Raw genomic sequence first — 20,617 nt, forward strand, 5'->3', positions numbered from 1 at the left:
CAAAAGAGGTGTGTGTGGGGGGAAGGGGTACCTGTGCTTGGCAGAGAGAGATGGAAAGGCAGATCAGAAGCATGGGTACCCCCCAGGCAATCTTCTCATCTTGGGGTGGGAGGGGAGGCTGGAATGCTTTCCATGGTTCCTTCTCTTCTGTGATTCTGAATTTTTGAGAGGCGAGAAGGTAAAATGAATTGGTAATTCCTCTTGCTTATTTGAGAATTCCGTAGTATCCAGCCACTTGAAAAAAGAGGGAAAGACAACAAGGTCTAGGGAGCGAGGGAAATGTTGGGAAAAGAATTTGGGGCAAAGCCCTAGGAGGCTCCTTTTCTTTACAACACCTTTAGGGAAACACAGGAGAGCTAAAAGAGCCCTGAAACCTGCTGTGAGCACTATGATTCTAGCCCAAACTCACTATTTTCCAGGGCAATCGCTTTCTCTGCCTCAGTCTCTATCCATACAATGGGCATGGTAATCCCTGCCTATGTATCTACACAAGATTGTTGGGAGGGTCAAATAAAAAGACCTGGAAGTGGTCCGAATTGCCAAGAGGTCTTTATTGTTTTTTAAGTTTTTTTTTAAAGATTTTATTTATTTATTTGAGAGAGAGAGAGAGCGAGCACAAGCGGGGGGGAAGGGCAGAGGGAGAGAGAGAAGCAGACTCCCCGCTGAGCAGGGAGCCCGATGCGGGACTCGATTCCAGGACCCTGGGATCATGACCTGAGCTGAAGGTAGATGCTTAACCTACTGAACCACCCAGGTGCGCTAAGTTTTTATTTTCGTTCCAGTTAGTTAACATACAGTGTTATATTAATTTCAGGTGTACCATATAGTGATTCAACACTTCCATACATCACCCTGTGCTCTTTATATTATTTTTTTTTTTTTAGATTTATTGATTTGTCAGAGAGAGAGAGAGCACGAACAGGGGGAGTGGCAGACAGAAGGAGAAGCAGGCTCCCTGCTGAGCAAGGAACCCGACGTGGGACTCGATCCCAGGGCCCTGCGATCATGACCTGAGCTGAAGTCAGACGCTTAACCAACTGAGCCACCCAGGTGTCCCACCCTGTGCTCTTTAAATACAAGATGTTTTTATGTATTAGGCTTCACAAGGGTATGGTAGCTGGCCTCAATTTGGAAGGAAGATTTTTAAAAAATAACTTTGTTTTCCTGATTATGAAAGCATTATATAATTACAGAAAATATAGAGAGAGGTAGCAATTAAAAAATTAAAATCGCCCTTAATCCCATCCAGAGATAGGAACCTTTATGAATTGGGATTTTGATGTATTTCTTTCCAGTGTCTTTTCCTCCATGAGGGCAAAGACTGTGTCTGTTTGGCTCACTGCTGTTATCTCTAGAATCTGCCACTGTACCTGGCACATGTTAGATCCTCGATAAATATTTGTTGAATTAATGATTAATATACTTATTTTAATTAAAAAATACTCTGTGCATACAGTTTCATATCTTGCTTTCTTTCCCTAAATATAACCTGAATACTTCCTAAGACATTAAATATTCTTTAAAAATATGATTTTTAATGTCTGCCCTGTATTCCATCAAGCGATGTATCGGCCCTCTATTATTAGACATTTGTGTTGCTTCCAACCTTCCACTCTTATAATTAAAACAGATAAACACCCGCATAGCAAAACCTTTGTGCCCATACATGTTTATTTCCTTTGGATAAATCCTTAGCGGTGGGATTCCTATGTGACATGGTAAGTACATGGAAGTCTTTTTTTTTTTTTTAAAGATTTTATTTATTCATTTGATAGAGAGAGAGAGAGAGAATGAGAGAGAGCACAGAGGGAGAGGGAGAAGCCGACTCCCCGCCGAGCAGGGAGCCCGATGCAGGGCTCGATCCCAGGACCCTGGGATCATGACCTGAGCTGAAGGCAGATGCTTGACCGACGGAGCCACCCAGGCGCCCCCATTTGAAAAGCTTTTAATGTGTATACCAGATTGCCCTCCATGAAAGTTGTACCAATTTACTTACCTGCCAGCAGGGTCTATATTTTTGTTTTTTTGTTTTGTTTTTTAATGCAGGTAAGTTTTCGATTTCAACTTTGCCACATCTATCCCTATTTTTCCTTTGTGACTTCTTCCTTTGTATTTATGCTTAGAAAGTCCTCATGGAAGATCTTTTAAAACGCGAAAAGGTCAATTTGTATGTGGTTCCTGATTTTGCAGTGCAATGTATTCATGGACGCTTTATCATAAGGTAGTCTACATACTGGGAAATGAACCAAGCTCATGCATACCCACGGCTCTATTCATCTATTCCAACTAGATTGGTTTCATCAGCAGAAACTAATGGATATGAGGGTAAAGGCAGCAAGAGGTGAAGTATAGGTGTTCAGAAAGCAGTGTTGCAGGGCCGGCAGTGAAGAAAAGCACTTGCCTCTTAATGGTTCCTACGTCTTTCTTGGGTGTTAGAGAGTTCTCAAGTAACCTCTTCAAAAAACCCCCTTCCAATGTTGGAAGAGCCCTACAGTGCAAAGCCTATGTGACCAGCAGGTGGAAAGACTCAAGATTATTCCTACGTTAAGGAGATGCTGGGGAGTGATCAGCACTTCATAGAGGTTTGGCCTTGATTCTGATCTTCCTTGATTGGGAATCTTGAGTGATTCGAGGGCCGGATGGCTGGGCTTTAGAATGAATAAAGCTCAAGCTGACTCTCAGCAGAGAGGTGGGACAGCGTCTCAGGTCAGTGAAAGCTGCTTGTGGTTCCTTCTAGACGAGAGGAGGTAAGAGAAATTCAAAAAGGAGTTTAGTTATTGATCATCTCTATCCCCACAACATCTAGCAGCATGCCAAGCACATAATAGACACTCAGTTAATATTTGTAGAATGGATGAATGAATACACCAATAGCTGCTTTGTTAGTCTATGCACCGCGAGTTTCTTGTCTACTCCCTGGTATTGTTTATGCCTTGACTTCCTCTTTCACCATCCTAACTTCCATATCCGGTTTCCCATTCTCTCAGGGAGCCTTTCTCAAGGTCCTAACACTGGATATTCTAATCATAACATTGGGTAGTGATTAAGAGCATGGGCTTTAGGGGCGCCTGGGTGGCTTAGTCATTAAGCGTCTGCCTTTGGCTCAGGTCATGATCCCAGGGTCCTGGGATCCCAAGTCCCACATCCGGCTCCCTGCTCAGTGGGGAGTCTGCTTCTCCCTCTCCCTCTGCCCCTCCCCCAACTTGTGCTCCCTCTCATTCTCTCTCTCTCTCAAATCAATAAAATCTTTAAAAAAATTCACTTCTCACAGTTCCGGAGACTGGAAGTCCAAGATCAGAGGGCCAGCGTGGTTGGGTTCTGGTGAAAGCCTCCTCTCTGGGTCATAGGTAGCTCCTTCTGGTTGTGTCCTAACATGGTAGAAGGGGCAAGGGGGTTCTGCGGGGTCTTTTAAAAAAAATCACTAATCCCATTTATGAGGGCTCCACCCTCATGACCTAAGCACCTCCCAAAGCACCTCCTAATACCATCACTTTGGCATTACGATGTCAACATAGGAACTTTGAGGGACACAAACATCCAGACCATAGACTGCTGTAATAAATTACCACAAATTTGGTGGTTTATTTTATTTTTTAAGATTTTATTTATTTATTTGACAGAGAGAGCGAGAGCACAAGCAGGGGAAGCAGCAGGCAGAAGGAGAAGCAGACTCCCCGCTGAGCAAGGAGCCCTATGTGGGACTCCATCCCAGGACCCTGGGATCATGACCTGAGCTGAAGGCAGACGCTTAACTGACTGAGCCACCCAGGCGTCCCAAATTTGGTGGCTTAAAAAAACAGAAATTTATCCTCTCAAAGCTCTGGAGGCTGGAAGTCCAACATCAGTTTCACTGGGCTGATATCAAGGAGCCATCAGGGCTTCACTCCCTCTGGGGCTCCAGGAGAGAATCTATTCCTTGCCTCCTCCAGCTTCTAGTGGCGGCCAGCATTCTGTGGTGTGTGGCTCCCTCACTCTAATCTCTGCCTCTGTGGTCACATTGCTTTCTCTTCTGCCTGTGTGTTTAATCTCCCTCTGTGTCCCTCTTATGAAGATATGTGGGATTACATTTAGAGTTTACCTGGATAATCCAGAAAGATTTTCTCTGGCATAAGGCTTAAAATTTTACATGCTGCTTTGACATCTTTGAGTCTCATAGGGCCCCAAAGCCCTAACTGTGCTTTGTTCTTGCCAAGTATATCTCCCATCCAGAAGGAAAGGGTCTCACCCAGCTGGTCCCCTTATCAGCTGGATCAGCTGTACCCCGCCTGGCCCAGTCCTCAACCTAATGGGTTTCACCTCTCTGACCCCATGTGAAATTATTTAAACAAGCTAGTCACATCTTCCCTCGAGAACTGAGGGATACCCCACCCTTCTTTTACTACAAAGCTTTCCTTCCACAGTCCCTCCAGGTTTACTCTATTCTCAAGTACAACCCCTGTGTGGCCCTGCACAGGGTGTAGTGTCCTCCTCCTCTGGGATGGGAATATATGTGCCTAATAAACTGCTGTCCATCTCATCTGTTCAGTGTTGGGTGTCATATGTTTGACCATCCCCAGAACCCTAGAGTGGGACTCCCTCCCTCACCAGTGGGGTGAAGAAGATGGGAACAAGACATCTCCCTGCATTGAGATGCTTAATTTAATCACATCTGCAAAGACCCCACGCCCCCTTTGGCCATATAAGGTGGCATTCACAGTTTCCAGGGATTAAGAGTTGGCTATCTTTAGTGGGGGTCAATTTTAGCCTACCACAGTAGCCTTTATGATTACTTAAAAGAGTGCAAGTTGACAAACCTCCAGGTAACTTGAAAGGACTGATTGTTTAATTCAGCATATCTCTGAGTTCCTGCTGACTTTTCTGTTAATGAATACCAAGAACTTATTCAATTTTTTTTTTTTTAAGGAAAGTCAGGCAACATTGAAGCATAAAGAATTTAAGATTATTTTTGAATATCACTTAATAGTGGGAATATTCTGGGGCACCTGGGTGGCTCAGTCGGTTAAGCATCTGCCTTCAGCTCAGGTCATGATCCCAGGATCCTGGGATCAGGCCCGACATCAGGCTCCCTGCCCAGTGGGGAGCCTGCTTCTCCCTCTCCCTCTGCCTGCCGCTCCCCCTGCTTGTGCTCTCTCTCTCTCCCTGTCAAATAAATAAAATAAAATAAAATAGTGGGAATATTCCTCTCTGATTAATAAATCTTTATTCCAGCTCTCCCCTCATACCTGATTTCCAGGGCTGTGGCAGAGCCTGCTGGTTGTTCCCCTTCAACCCACTCTACTTTTTCTTCCATAGTAATAGAAATTATAGCCGGGTACATGGCTTCCCAGGAAAAAAAATTCTATTTCCTAGTTTCACTTTTAGCTAGAAATGGCCTTGGGGCCAGTGGTATGTAACATTTGGGCCAGGGGGATGTAAGCTTAAGTGATATGTATCAGCTTCTAGGAATCTTTTTAAAGAAAGCTGCCCATATCTTTTGCCTCTTCTTGGAACCTTCCTTAATCCTATTGTCTAGAATGCAGGAGTAGCAGTTGGTCTAGACCACCACCTTGGATTATGCTCTAGACCACCACCTTGGACTATGAAGCCAAGGGCAATACTGTAGGAATGGCAGAACATTGAGTTGGAAGTCACCTTGATCCCTGAGGAAATCATGGGAAGAAACACCATGAGCCCAACATGAAAGAGAAATAAACTCTGTAGTTTAAATCATGGTTATTTGGGGCTTTCTGTCAGTAGAAGTTGAACCTAACCTAACTGAAAGATAATTTTCTCCACCTCCTCTTCCTCCTCCTTCTTTTTGGTTGTTCTTCTTCATTGTTCTACCAAAGGCCCACTTGCTAAAAGACTTCAAGTACGATGACTTTTGCTCATTATCCTGTATGACCTCAACATCCATGTGGACAACTCATTCAACTGGCTTCTCAGGTCTTTGGTATTTCATTCCAATAACTTTGCCCTCTATTCTACCTCAACCACTCATGACTGTTCAATCTCCAAAATCAGTAACTCAGACATCCACTGTATGACCACAGCTCCCTCTTCTTCTTGATTACTTATTCTACTATTCCCATAATGACCCTATTTTGACCTAATCAGTATCTCCACTATATTGACCCCTTAATTTTCCCTCAGTCTGTCAACGCTTTCTTTTCTTCCATTCTCATTCAGTTTTTATTACACATTCATAATTTCAACATTTTCCCACTGTCCCAAATTCTCCTGTCCCTCTGACTTTTTGCTGCATCTGCCTGAAAAAACTCTGGTTCTGAATGGACCCTATGATCTACTTTCTTGATTCTTTAACCTGAGCACTCAAGCACTGCCAAAGAAGTTATACAGTATGGCAGACTGGGAGCACCATAAATGTATGGTAATAGATTATTCCAGTTAACCATAGCACATTGAACACCTATTCCCTCATTAAACTCCATCAAAATGGGAGTAGAAAAAAAATTTTTAAGTATAAACCCATGAGAACGAAGAGCAGAAAAAGAGACCACAGAGGATAAGAGATGTGAACACATTTTTAGAAGATGGAAGCACGTAAAGGAGGTAGCAGAGCTCAAAAGGCTGAATACGAAGCCCATAAAAAGGATGACGCTGATGAGAAGTAAGCCAATTCACCTACAGAATCCCAGAGAAGCTCAGGAATTAGAAGTGTTAGTTAATAAGTACAGTTGGCGTGGTAAATGGGTAGAGCTGTAAAGAAGGAGTTTGCCTGAAAGCCTGTATAAGAAAGAGCTACACCCCTGAATCTCTTGTCCCATCCTGGTAGAAGATAAGTTTATTCCATGAAGAACCTGGACTAGGGAGACTTTGGTTTGGGGGAATGTCAGGCACAGAGCAAGGCACCCTTTGAAAACAATGGGATTAAGCAAAAGTCTACGTATTCAGTAGTGACACCCCCATACCTCAGTGTCACTTAGCTCAAAGCATGTTAGCAGCTAGATATATAGTCACCAGGCAAGGAACTGGAGGGTTGCTCTCCAGAGAAACTGAACAGCCCAGAGAAGAGATCTATAGATACAGGCAGTCCTTTCCTTCACAGTAGGGAGGGACCATAAAAATGACCATGCAAAGTCATCTTAATAATCAATGGGAAAAATTGTAATTATTCCACGATCTTTAAATTGTTTTGTGAAAACATTAAAAACCCTCTGTCAGGCCTAAATATATAGGGAAATGATGAAATAGTAAATCTGATCTTTACTCAGTACTTTGCAATTTAAAACATTAGGAACATCGAGAATTAAAGAGTGTTGCGTTTTGTTTTGTTTTTGTAAAACTTACCAAGAAGGAGTTTGAACAGCGCTTGCCTTCTTTTCCTAGTATAATTTACAATGTGGAGCAAGCATCTTTCTATGCCTTGTCATGGAAATTGTCATGCTCTTTTCTAAATTTGGATCAGCTTCCAACATTTTATCTTTTGCACTTTCAATCTTATGAAACATCTCAGAGTTCCTTTAATGTGAAGTGTTTTTGCCAGCGTCACTTCCTCTGGGACACCTTCATCCTTTCTGTCACAACCACTTTCCTCATTTATGTTGATAAATTCTTCTTCACTAAGTTTCTCTGGCTGCATATGTAGAATCTCTCCTTTATGGCCACTTCATGATCCTTCATCTTTTGTCATATAAGTAATCGACAGAGTTGTCCTTCAGAAAAGACTTTTCATCAGCATTAAATGGTTGATGATCATTATAACCACCTGCCTTAATAATACTTGCAATCCGGGTGCAAATTTTATGTCAGTATCTGCATCTGTGCGGGTAGCTTCACCAGATAGATTAATGTTAGTCAATTCATGCCAATTTCTGAAATGGTTAAAGCAGATGTTACTGGCAATAACTTCAGTGCTTTGGCCCAAACACTAGCCAAACTGATTAGGTTTTTTTTTTTCAGTCTTTAATCCAAAGTAGAAGTAAATGCTCCATTTCAATCAGAAGCCACTTTCTGTTCCTAGTGCAATTTAAGCTAGAAGATGTTGATGCAACGTCACCTGGCTTTTTTCACATTAATTGAACTTGTCCAGTGTTGTCCATACCATAGCTTAATGCAGGTGTAGGTTTTGTCCAGTCTTTGCTTTGCTGCTGCCATATTCAAATCACACCCAGTTTCATTTCCAGCATTTTCACTTTTCATTTCTTTGCTGTATTTTCATCTTTGTTAGCCAATTCTCTCTTCTGATTATCCATTTTTGTAAATGTCATGTGGGTTTATCACTGTGAGACAAGTAGGCAGCACAACTTCAGTACGTGCTTTGTCATCTGTGCATGAACTGAATGACAGATTCACAGTAGACCAATCACCAATAGACTCTGAAAGAAGCGACACGGTGTTGATGCACATCTGTTATTTCCACGGTGACTTGTTGGCTAAAGAGCTATCATTGTAGTTCGTACTTTATGTAATTACTCACAGTTAATATACTGTGGTAAGTGAAATTTGAACTGGGCTGTTGGGGGCCTGATGGTAGCTGACATTTGTTCATACGGGAATCATGAAAAATGAGAATTGCTGATAATGACTACTATTGCTCTTCCAGTGAAATGTCTGGGTTCCTGCCCAATTATCTACTGTGAAAGTTAGTAAGTCTTATAGTGAATAAATTTTATAGTGAGTAAGCCTTAGAAGAACTTCCATTTTAAAATATAGACAAGAGAGGACCACCAGGCATTTGAGGGAAGTCTTTAATATGAAAGAAAGAAAGGAGAGAGAGAGAGAGAGAGAGAAAACTCAGAGACAATCTATAAAGCAGGAAACTTTTAAAAAAATAGTGATTAATAAGCTCATAGAGTTAAGATATTTCATGAAATAGACAGAAATAGGATCCTTAAAAAGAAAAAAGAATGAAGAATAAGAAAGAGCTATTGGAAACTAAAAACAGTGTAACTGGAATTTTAAAAATCACTGGAAGGGTTGTAAGATAAAGACTCTTACCCAGAAAGTAAAGCAAAAAGATAAAGTCATGGAAAATCAGAGAAAAAAAGATAAGAAACATTAGAGAATTAATCCCAATGGCCAAAATTTAATCAAGGAGTTCTAGGAAGAGAGAAAATTGGATAGAAGGAAATTATAAAAGAAGTAGTGTAAATTTCCCAGGAATGAAGGATATGAGGGTCCACATTGCAAGGATCCAACAAATGCCCAGCTCAGTTAATGAGAAAGGACCTAAGTCTTAGAAAGCTGAACTCTTGTGTACCCTTCCTCAGGAAGTAACTAGAGGAAGTGCTCCAGGAGACAGGAACATTTGGGACCCAGGAAATGAGAGATTCATCATAGAAGGGGAAAGAAAGGAAGTACTAAGATGAGAGCTCTCCAACAGGCCTGGAGGGCAATCAGTCCAAATTGGAGTGTGAAGATGGAGGCCTGCAGGACAGATGTCTCCATTAAAAAAAAAAAGAAATGGAACCGATAGAATCCCAGATGTCTTCCGCAATCATTCTGGGGAGAAGGAAGTTAAAAGAATATGGATAGTAGGGAAATAGAAAAATAACAACTTTTTTTTAAAAAAGGACAGACTCACTCTCTGGTGAAAAAGGGATGTGGAAAAAAGGAAATATACTCATAGCATACTACTTGGCTCAGCAATGAAAGATATTGACATAGTCATGGTAATGTAAATAATAAGTAACAATTTAAACAATAATTGTGATGTAACTCTGCTGGAAAGGTAGAGGAAAGAGAAGTCTATGTGAGTGTGAGTGAGTGTGTGTGTGTGTGTGTGTGTGGTGCTTTAAAGAGCAAAATTCTGTCTGCTCCTTAAGTTACAGATGATTTTTTTGTTCTCTATTATTAAAATGGTCCCCCCCCTATTGGATCTTTTAGCTTTTTAAAATGTTTGAAACTCTCCCATTAGTAAAATAAATCAAAAACAAAAAGATAAGAAAACCATATAGCCAAACAAAAAAAGTCTTTCAAACTCACACAGCCCTTCAGCTAACCACCCTTTATCTCTCTCCTACTCCTTATCACAGCCAAATGTCTTGACAGAGTGGTTTATATTCACTCTTTCTATTTCCTCCTGAAAAGAAGGAACTACTTTCTCTGCAAAATAAGTGAGTTTGGTAAGGTTGCAGGGCGCAAAATAAATATATAAAAATCAATTGTATTCTTATAAGATGTTCATTCTCTGCAAATTGATCTATACATTCAATGCATTTCCATTTAATATCCCACCAGATTTTTCGGTAAACATTGACAAGATGATTTTAAAATTTATATGAAAATTCCAAGGACCTAACATATAAAAAATTATTTTGGAAAAGAACAAAGTTAGAGTATTTATACTACCTGACTTCAAGTCTTACTAATAAACTGTACTGATCTAGACAGTGTGGTATTGATGTAAGAATAGATATACAGATCAGTGAACAGAAAAACATACATATACACACACACACATATATTCCATACATGCAAAATATAATATACATAAATTCAACATATATAAATTATATATATAACTTATTTTTAACAAAGGTACCAAAGTAACTCAATAGGGAAAAAAATACACTCTTTTTAACAAATAGTCCTGGAACAACCAGATATCTTAATGCAAAAACCAAACCTCTACTATGACCTCACCCTAGACACAACAACTAAGTTGAAATGGATCATATATCAAAACATAAAACCTAAAATTATAAAACTTCAGGAGAAAAATAGTAGGAGAACATATGATGTTAGGGAAGGCAAGAGCTTCTTAGAACGCAAACACACAAACCATAAAAGAAAAATTAATACATTGGTCTTCATTAAAATTTTAAAATTTTGCTTTTCAGAAGACATCATTAAGAAAATGAAAAGACAAGCCACAGACTGGGAGAAAATATTCACAGTACCTAAATCAGATAAAGGACTTGTGTCAAGAATATATAAACACTTGCAACTTGACGGTAAGAAGACAACCCAATTTTAAAAAATGGGCAAAGGATTTGAACGGCCACTTCACAAAAAAAAAAAAAAAAAAAAAAAGATGTGTGAATGGTAAACAAAAACATTGAAAGATATTTAATATCATTAGTCATCAAGGAAGTGCAAATTAAAACCACTATTTATCCAGCAGAATGGCTAAAGTTTAAAATATTGACCATATCAAGTGTTTAGGAGGATGTGGAGAACCTGGAGTTCTCATACAGTGCTAATGGGAATATAAAATAGTACAACCAATTCGAAAAACAGTTTGGAAATTTCTTAAAAAGGTAAACTTTTACCAACTAAATGACCTAGCTATGTCACTTCTAGGTATTTAACCAAGAGAAATGGAAACCTGTGCCTATACAAAGACTTGTACACAAATATTCATAACACCTTTATTTGTAAAAGCCCCAAAATGGAAACTATGCAAATGTTCATCATTTGATGAATGGAAAAACAAATTGTGGTAAATTCATATAACTGAACACTACTCATCAATTAAAAGGAACAAATTATTGGTTTATTCATCAACATGGATGAATCTCAAAATCATTATGCTGAGTTTTAAGCAAAGAATCCAGGCCAAGACAAGTACATATTGCATGAGTTAATTAATATAAAATTATAGAAAAAGCAAATTAAGTACAGACCTGGAGATGAGGGTAGAGGGAAGAATGGATTACAAAGGGGCACAAGGAAACTTTGGGGGGATGATGGAAACATTTGGTCTTCATTGTGGTGATTGTTTCACAAGTGATATGTACGTCAAAAGGGACTGAATTTTATACTCTAGATATGTGCAGTTTAGTGTACTTCAATTACACATCAAGAAAGTTTTAAAATATTTTTAAAAAAGATATCCAACTACCGGGGCGCTGGGTGGCTCAGTCGATTAAGCATCTGCCTTGGGCTCAGGTCATGATCGGAGGGTCCTGGGATAGAGCCCCGCCTCGGGCTCCCTGCTCAGCGGGGGAGTCTGCTTCTCCCCCGCCTTGCTCTTTCGTTCTCTCACGCACTCTCTATCTCTAATAAATAAATAAAAATCTTTAAAAAAAGAAACCAGCTGGGGCGCCTGGGTGGCTCAGTTGTTAAGCGTCTGCCTTCGGCTCAGGTCATGATCCCAGAGTCCTGGGATCGAGCCCCGCATCGGGCTCCCTGTTCCGCGAGAGGCCTGCTTCTCCCTCTCCCACCCCCCGTGCTTGTGTTCCCTCTGTCGCTGTGTCTCTCTCTGTCAGATAAATAAATAAAATCTTAAAAAAAAAAAAGAAAAAATAAAAGAAACCAACTACCAAGACACTAAAACATATATGAATCTCAAAATCATTATGCCAAGTGAAAGAAGCCAGACACAAAATAGCACATATTATGATTCCATTTATATGAAATTTTAGAAGAGAAAAATCTGATCTATAGTGATGGCCTGAGGCCAGGTTGGGCAGTGGAGATTAACTGAGAAGGAACACAAGTGTATACATTTGTCAAAACTCATCAACTGTACACTCTAAAAGGGTGCATTTTATGATGTGTAAATTACAGTCCAATAAAGTTGATTAAAAATTAAAACCCTCCCTGTTTTCAGATGATATGCCTGGTTATCCAAAAAATCGAAATAATAATAAACTAATAAACTTTTAAAATTAAAATTAGAATTAAAAATAAGATAAACTATGAGGACAAGTGAATATAGCAAGGTCACTGTTAATGAGGTCAATATACAAAAATCAATTGTATTTCTACATACCAGAACAAACAATCTGAAAATTTAAATGTAAAAACTACACCATTACTCTGAATTGGATCTTGGAACAGAAAGAAGACGTGAATGAAAAAGCTGGTGAAATTCAAAGAAAGTGTGGAATTCAGTTCATAGTAATGTACCAATGACAGTTTCTTAGATCTGACAAAAGCACCGTGGCAATGTAAGATGTAAACAATAGAACAAATTGTGTAAGGGTTATACAAGAGCTCTCTGTACTATCTTTGCAACTTTTCAGTAAATCTAAATTTAGCCCAGAATAAAAATGTTATGTTTTAAAAAATCCTTAAGAAGAAAAAATAACATAAAACAAACTGACTTAAATTTGTATCTAATGATAGAATTATTTTAAAAACCCTTAAAAACAGTAATCTTATTGGACATCTCCAGGGGGATATATCTTAAGGAGAAATCTAATTACAAGCAAACAAACAACAGACCTTAACCCTTAATGTATCAGCAAAAAGAGCCATCTCATTTACCATCTGAATCCAATGTGCTCTTTTCAATCTTTATATTTTTAAGTTATCTTACAAATAATTTACAGAAGTACGCATGAGGGCATAGTGAAAAATAACTTTATTAAACCGTTTAAGAAGGATTTGAATATAACATGTAATTCTGTGTCAAGTAATTTTCGGCACAAAAACACCATAAGGGATATAGAATGAGGTCACCTGACCTCAGTGAAAATGGATGGCTCAGGTCCATGTCACAGAACGCTGCATAATAAAGTACTTCCTGTTCAATGACTGTCATTCCTTTTTGTGTGTGTCTTTTTTTGGTTTGGGTATTTTTTTTTTGTCATCCTTTTTTTGTCTTTAGAAATATATTATTCACTTGTCAATTTTTGAGTCTGAGAAAATTCATCTAGGTTGTAGATCTTCAGCTGAAGACTCACAGTCTGAAATTTCACTTACACAATCAGTTTCACTGTCATCATTTGAGTCTGGAGTGCTGTTATCTTTCTCATTATATTCACATTCTGATTCATCTAATAATTATGAATCACTCTTCTCTGTCAATTTTCCTCTATTTGCCATTATGGGAAGAAATTTTTTAAAAAAAAATCTGTATTCACAAATGGGTTTGTTAAAAGCCAAAAGCAGGCTACAAAACAAAAACAAAACCAAAACTATTTACAATAGCATTGGAAAACATTCAATACCTGAGAGTGAAACTAGGAATATTGTTCGAGACCTCTAAGCAGAAAGTTCTAAAACATGTTTGAGAGGAAGTAAATAAGACCAAAATAAACAGGTAGATTGCAAATGGATTGTAAGTCGCCATATTGTAAAGATGTCAGTTCTTGCTAATTTGATCTACAGAGTCAAGATAATTGCAAGCAAATCACAACAGGTTATTTTCATTTCTGGAAGTTGACAAGCCAATCATAAAATTTATATGGAAATAAAAAGGGTCAAGAATAGGCAAGGCAATCTTAAAGAAGAAAAAGAAAATGAAACATAATATCAGAAATTAAGCTATATCTAGTTACAATTATTAAAAATGTAGTATTGATACAAGGATAGAGAAATAAACCAATGGAACTGTATGGGGAACCTAAAAACAACTTCACACCCATAGTCACCAGATTTATGTCAATGATGACATTGCAGTTCAGTGAGGGAAAGGGTAGTTTTTTCAAAAGATGGTGCCAAATCACTTGGTTATCCATTCAGGGGAAAATGTATGTTGACCCCTTCTTCATACCATACACAAAAATGAATTCTATATGGATTGCAGATAGAAATGTGAAAGGTAGAACAATCAAGCTTTCAGAAGAAAATTTGGAAAATATCTTTATAGAGTGGCCAACTTGAAGGAGCTGTCAGCGGCCAATTTGGGGCAATTTGAACAACAAAGTAAATAATGATAGCCATGGATTACAACCCACAGAATAAAATAAATATATATGGGTCCATACCGATATAAGTAAATAGGTAAATAAACAAAGTGGCAGGGGTGGGGATAGCCCTTTCTTACAGAAGAATCCCAATTAATAGATGTAGAAGGAACAATGGAAATTGATAACCATTATTAGGCAAACATCACAGTAGTATTTATTGCATGCAAGAAACACTGATGGATGCTAAAATGAGTGGGCAAATGTTTAAGGAGAAACAGGATACCAGCATAGCCTCAAAGTATCTCCCTTCAAAGGTTTATCAAAGGGCAAAAGAAAAACTTTACAGTGGCAAAAACCTAGCAAACACCACCTCATCCAAGTGATCAAAGTGACTATTACTAGTAATAAGGCACGCTGACATCATGTACCTCCTGACATGATGCATGGAGAAGGACCCGACACCACTTCTGTGGTATTCTTGCAAAAAAAAAAAAAAAAAAAAAGCATAACCTCAACTTAATCATGAGAAAACATCAGACAGACCCAAATTAGGAACATCCTACAAACTAGTACTCTCCAAAAGTGTTAAGTTTATTGTTTTAGTTTCCTATTGCTGCTATAACAAATTACCACACACTTAGGGGCTTTAAAACAAAACACATCTATTCTCTTACATTTCTGGAGGTAAGAAGTCCAAAGTCAAGGTGTCAGCAGGGCTGTGTTCCTTCTGGGGGCTCTATGGGCAGAATCTGTTGGTGTGCCTTTTCGGCTTCTAGAGGCTGCCAGCAATCCTTGGTTAGGGACCTCTTCCTTGCATTGCTCCATCATTTTGCTTCTGTTGTCACCTCTCCTGCTCTGACTCTGAGCTCCTGCTTGCCTCCTCCGATGAGGCCCCTTATGATTGATTAATTGGGCCCGCTTGGCTAACGCAGGGTGATCACCCCATCTCAAGGCCCTTAACTTAATTACACCTGCAAAATCCCTTTTGACGTACATGATGTGATTCACAGGTTCCAGGGGTCAGAACATGGACATCTTTGGGGGTCATTATTCAACCTACCACAGTCATGAAAGACAAAGACCGAGGAACTGTCATAGATTGGAGGAGACTAAAGAGACATGAATTAAATCCTGAATTAAATAAAATTGGATCCAGGACAGAAAAAGGTCAGAAGTGGGCCAACCGGCAGAGTTCAAATAAGGTCTGTAAGTTAGTTAATCATAATGTATCAATGTTCACTTCCTGGTTTCTATAGTTATATTATGGGCACATAATATGTTAACATTAAGGGAAGCGAGGTGAAGGGTATACCGATTTCTCCATACTGTTTTCTGTAACTTTTTCATAAGTCTAAAATTATTTCAAAATAATTAAAGGAAAGACACAAACAACAGCAACCACCACCCACAATAAAACACCACTACAATTCCAGCAAAATGGCTAAAATGAAAAAAAGACAACACCAATTGTTGGTGAGGATGAAGAGAAACTTGAATTGTCATTCATCACTGGTGGGAGTCTATAAACTGGTACAGACATTTGGCAAACTCTTTGGCAGTATCTTCTAAAGCAAACTATACCTTCATCCTCCGTGACCCAGCGATTCCATTTCTAATCACATACCCAACAGAAGCGCAAATATATTTACTGGAAGATGTGTAAAGTGCTGCCACTCCCCCGCAGTCTTGAAAGGGGAAATGAGAGGGACCTATCAACTGTCTTCAGATAGTGGGGGTCCCTGCCATTGGGGAGGCACAGTGGCAGAGTGGGGGTGCTGTGCTTGTGAAGGGGGTTGGGCAGGAGGACGCAGTGGCCTGTGCCAGCCACAAGGAATCAGAATAAGAAGGAGAAAGAACCCCATTGAAAGCAGGGAGAAGTGGGAAAAGTTCAAAAGGACAAAAAACAATAGAACAAGAGTGCTACTGTCAAAAAGCTGGAGTTATGGAGCTTGAAATTACCACCAAAAAAAAAAAAACAAAAAACTAAAATGTTGGGCCCTTCAGCACCTCTTTATAAGGATACCAGAAGCAGCATGTCATATTAAGCCTGATAGATGGCAGATCATTGTGTAAATTACTTAGCATAAATCCAAATTGATTCACTTATGGTTCATTTGACCTTTGAATTGACCCTCACTTTTTTATGGCTGGCTTTTCTCCCTAGTTTTCACCATCCTATCTCCACCCACTTCTAGTTCCACCCACTAACTAAATACGATTGACTCATGCATGTGAATTAAATCATTATTGTTCACGTTTTTACTCTCCTGTCTCTCAACATTACTCTCAATTTGAACATTTCAGCCCGAACGTTTCCAGTAGGTTTCATATTTCTATGTCACTTTTCAAACTTTAAAATATGACATCCACCTTCACAATCAACAGTTGCTTTATCCTGTGAATTCCCCTCTATTAGGAGAGTAGGGCCATATTTTGGCTTTCATAGCCTGCAGAGATGGAGAGAACATGTACCAATCCAGGACAGAGTAGCCCGGAAGGCTTGGGAAAGAATATGAACAAAAAATGTCAAAGAACTTGGCCACACGCTTTGTTGTACTTCAAGTATGTGAATGTTTTTTTTTTTTTTTTTTTTTTGTGATAAAATACTGACTGGCTGTTTTCTAGTCTCACCAAAGAAGATAGTGCGGAGTAATTGGCTTAAATTGCAGAACATCATTTTCTATAGAAAATTTTGTAGTGTGGGTTTTGGCAAGAGGGAAGTCTTGGAGATTGGTAGGAAAGGAGAGGGTGGTGAAGTGGAAAGTGCTTCAGGTGAATAGTGACAAAATAAAAGTGCCAATTCCTGCTTACCGTAAATGTCACCACACGCAAATCATTTAACTTCTGTGGCACAGTTTCCTTATCTCTAAGATGACTTGATGAGCTTCAGATTTCATTGTTTTTAACTATATTGTATAGATTAAGCAGGATCCTTGTTGAAGGACATTTCCCTGCAAGATGTATGGCCAATGATATTTTTCAGTGTAACAAAATACTGTTCAAGGTTATGACTGCTGGGGTGTGAGTTTTGCCTTTTCCTTATTTTGTTTGAGTAAAGTGCATTGGTACATTTTTTTCTTTTCTTTTTCTCTTTAAAATAGAATGTTTGTTATAGAATAGTGTCCTTATGGATATGATGCAGAAATCCTCAACAAGCTTTCCAGTGGTGATGACCTCCCCACAAAAACATGCCCCTCCTGAAGGACCTCCTCCACCAGTCCCCGGAAGAGGAGAAGAAGAAGCACAAGAAGAAGCACCTGGTGCAGATCCCCAACTCCTACTTCATGGATGTGAAGTGCCCAGGATGCTACAAAATCACCACTGTCTTTAGCCATGCACAAACAGTAGTTTTGTGTGTTGGCTGTCCTTTGCCAGTCTATGGGAGGAAAAGCAAGGCTTACAGAAGGATGCTCCTTCAGCCAGAAGCAACATTAAAAGCACCCTGAATCACGATGAGTGGGAAACTATCCCAATGAACACATTTTGGATTAAAAAAAATCCTCAACAAAATACTAGCAAGCAGACTCCAAGAGCATATTAAAAAGGTAAAACACCATGACCAAGTGGGATTTACCCTGCGAATGCAAGGGTGGCTCAACATCAGAAAATTGATCCATGCAAAACACTACATTAATAGAAGGAAGAAAAATAAACCCATAATCATCTCAATTGCATCAAAGGACATGGCTGAGAAACTGAAAAGACAAACTACAGAATGGGAGAAAGTATTTGCAGATTGTATATCTAATAAGGGTCTGGTGTCTAGAACATCTAAAGCACTCTTACAACTCAACACACAAAGACGAACAACCCAAATAAAAAAATGGACAAAGGATTAGACTAGATGTTTATCCAAAGAAGATATACAAATAGTCAACAAGCATGTGGAAAGATGCTCATCACCTTTAGTCATCATGGAAATGCAAATCAAAACCACAATGAGGCAATGAGGTATCACTTCACACTCACTGGGATGGCTATTACAAAAAAAAAACAAAAAACAAAAAAACCCAAAAACGAAAAGAAAATAGTGAACGTTGGTGAGGATGTGGAGAAATTGGAAGTCTCATACATTGCTGGTGGGAATGGAAAATGGCTCAGCGACTGTACAAGACAATGTGGTGGTTTCCCATAAAAGTTAACATAGAATTACCATATGACCCAGCAATTTCACTCCTAGGTTTGTACCAAAGAATTGAAAACAGGTAACAAACAAATACACGAACACTCTCATGTGTATGGGAGTACTGTTTACAATAGCCAAAAGGAGGTGGAAAGGAGCCAAATGTCCATCAGTGGATGAATGGACAAATCGTGGTATGTGATACAATGGAATATTATTCAAGCCATAAAAAAAATGCAGTTGTGATACATGCTATGACATGTGGATGACCCTCGAAAACGCTATGCTCAGTGAAAAGAAACCAGACACAAGAGGTCACATTGTATGATTCCAGTTCTATGAAATGTCCGGAATTTACATGAAATATCCAGAATAAATCTGTAGAGGGTGAAGGCAGGTTGGTGGTTGTCAGGGGCAGAGGGAGGGAGAAGGAGGAACGGAGAGCATCTGCTTAACATGCATCGGGTTTCCTTTTGGGGCGATAAAAATGGTTTGGAACAAAATAGAGGTGGTTGTTGCACAACATTGTGATCATACCAAATGCTGCTGAATTGTTCACTTTAAAATGGTTAATTTTATGTGATGTGAATTTTACCTCAATAAGAAAAAGTTTTAAAAATAGAAAGCTTGAATTTGACTTGTTGCCTATCTACATATGTCCTGGAAAAAAAAAGTTTCTGTCTAGTACTTAACTGCTGGCTTATTTTAAAGCAAACATTTAAGGAATGTGGCCCTAAATGGGCTCATGGATTACGTGCAGTAGGAAAGTTATTTGGAGACCAACAGAGGGGGATTAGTTTTGGGGCAATTTTCTCATTGTACCTTTCAATCTATGGGCATGCAATGAGAAATATTTTATGACTATTTAGAATCTTAATAAATTGCTGTGAAATTCATGAAGTTAACTTTGTAGGATCGGACCATAGGATGGTCTTTTCTTCAGTTGTTTTTTTTTTTTTTAAAGATTTGTGTGTTCTTTTCACAAAGTTATGCTTTAAAATGTTTGAGCGCTTTCTGAAAAGTGATTTATACGGAGCACATGAACGATTGTTTAAGTACTAAAAAATAGATACACGCATAAAAATGTACTATTTATAATAGCCCCAAACTGGAAATTACCCTAATGCTCTTTAACAGTAGAATGGATAAATTAACACAATGAAATAATATACTGCAATGGGACTGAATGCACTGCTGCTACACACAATAATATGGATGTATCTCACAAGTAATGTGAAGTAATAAAAGCCAGACACAAAAGAGTACATATTGGAGGATTCCATTACAGTTCAAAAAATAAGGAAGATTACTCCATGGTGTTAGATCTTAGGGTAATGGTTACCTTTGCAGGGGCTAGTTACTGAAATAGGTCACACGGGGACTTCCGGGGTGTTCTCTCACTTTTTTAAAAAAATACTATATATTTTTTAAGATTTTATTTATTTATTTGACACACGGAGAGAGAGTGAGAGAGAGAGAGCGCAGAAGCAGGGGGAGTGGCAGGCAGAGACAGAGGGAGAAGCAGACTCCCTGCAGAGCAGGGGGAGCTCGATGCGGGACTCGATCCCAGGACCCCCGGATCATGGCCTGAGCCGAAGGCAGTCGCTTAACCAACTGAGGCACCCAGATGCCCAAAAATACTTTATTTTTTAGAGCAGTTTTAGGTTCATGGTGGTATTGAGGAGGAGGTACAGAGATGTCCTATATAACCTCTGCTCTTATACATGCATAGCCTCTCCCATTATCCACATTCCCCACCATACTGATAAACATTTGTTACAATCAATGAACCTACATTGATACATCATAATCATCTAGAGTCCATAGTTTACATTAGAGTTCGCTCTTGGTGTACATTCTATGCCTTTGGATAAATGTGTGATGACATGTATCCATCACGGTAGTATCCTACAGAGTAGTTTCACTGCCCTAAAAATCCTGTGCTTCACCTATTCATCTCTCCCTCCCC

General features: G+C 39.1%; 1 pseudogene; it reads left to right on the forward strand.

The window, feature by feature from the left end:
* Positions 1–17,713: 17,713 nt before the first annotated feature.
* LOC116624696 lies at positions 17,714–17,960 on the forward strand (annotated as a pseudogene).
* The last annotated feature ends 2,657 nt before the right edge of the window (positions 17,961–20,617 follow it).

Source organism: Phoca vitulina, unplaced genomic scaffold, assembly GCF_004348235.1.
Source record: "Phoca vitulina isolate PV1807 unplaced genomic scaffold, GSC_HSeal_1.0 scaffold69, whole genome shotgun sequence".
NCBI classification, from domain to species: Eukaryota; Metazoa; Chordata; class Mammalia; order Carnivora; family Phocidae; genus Phoca; species Phoca vitulina.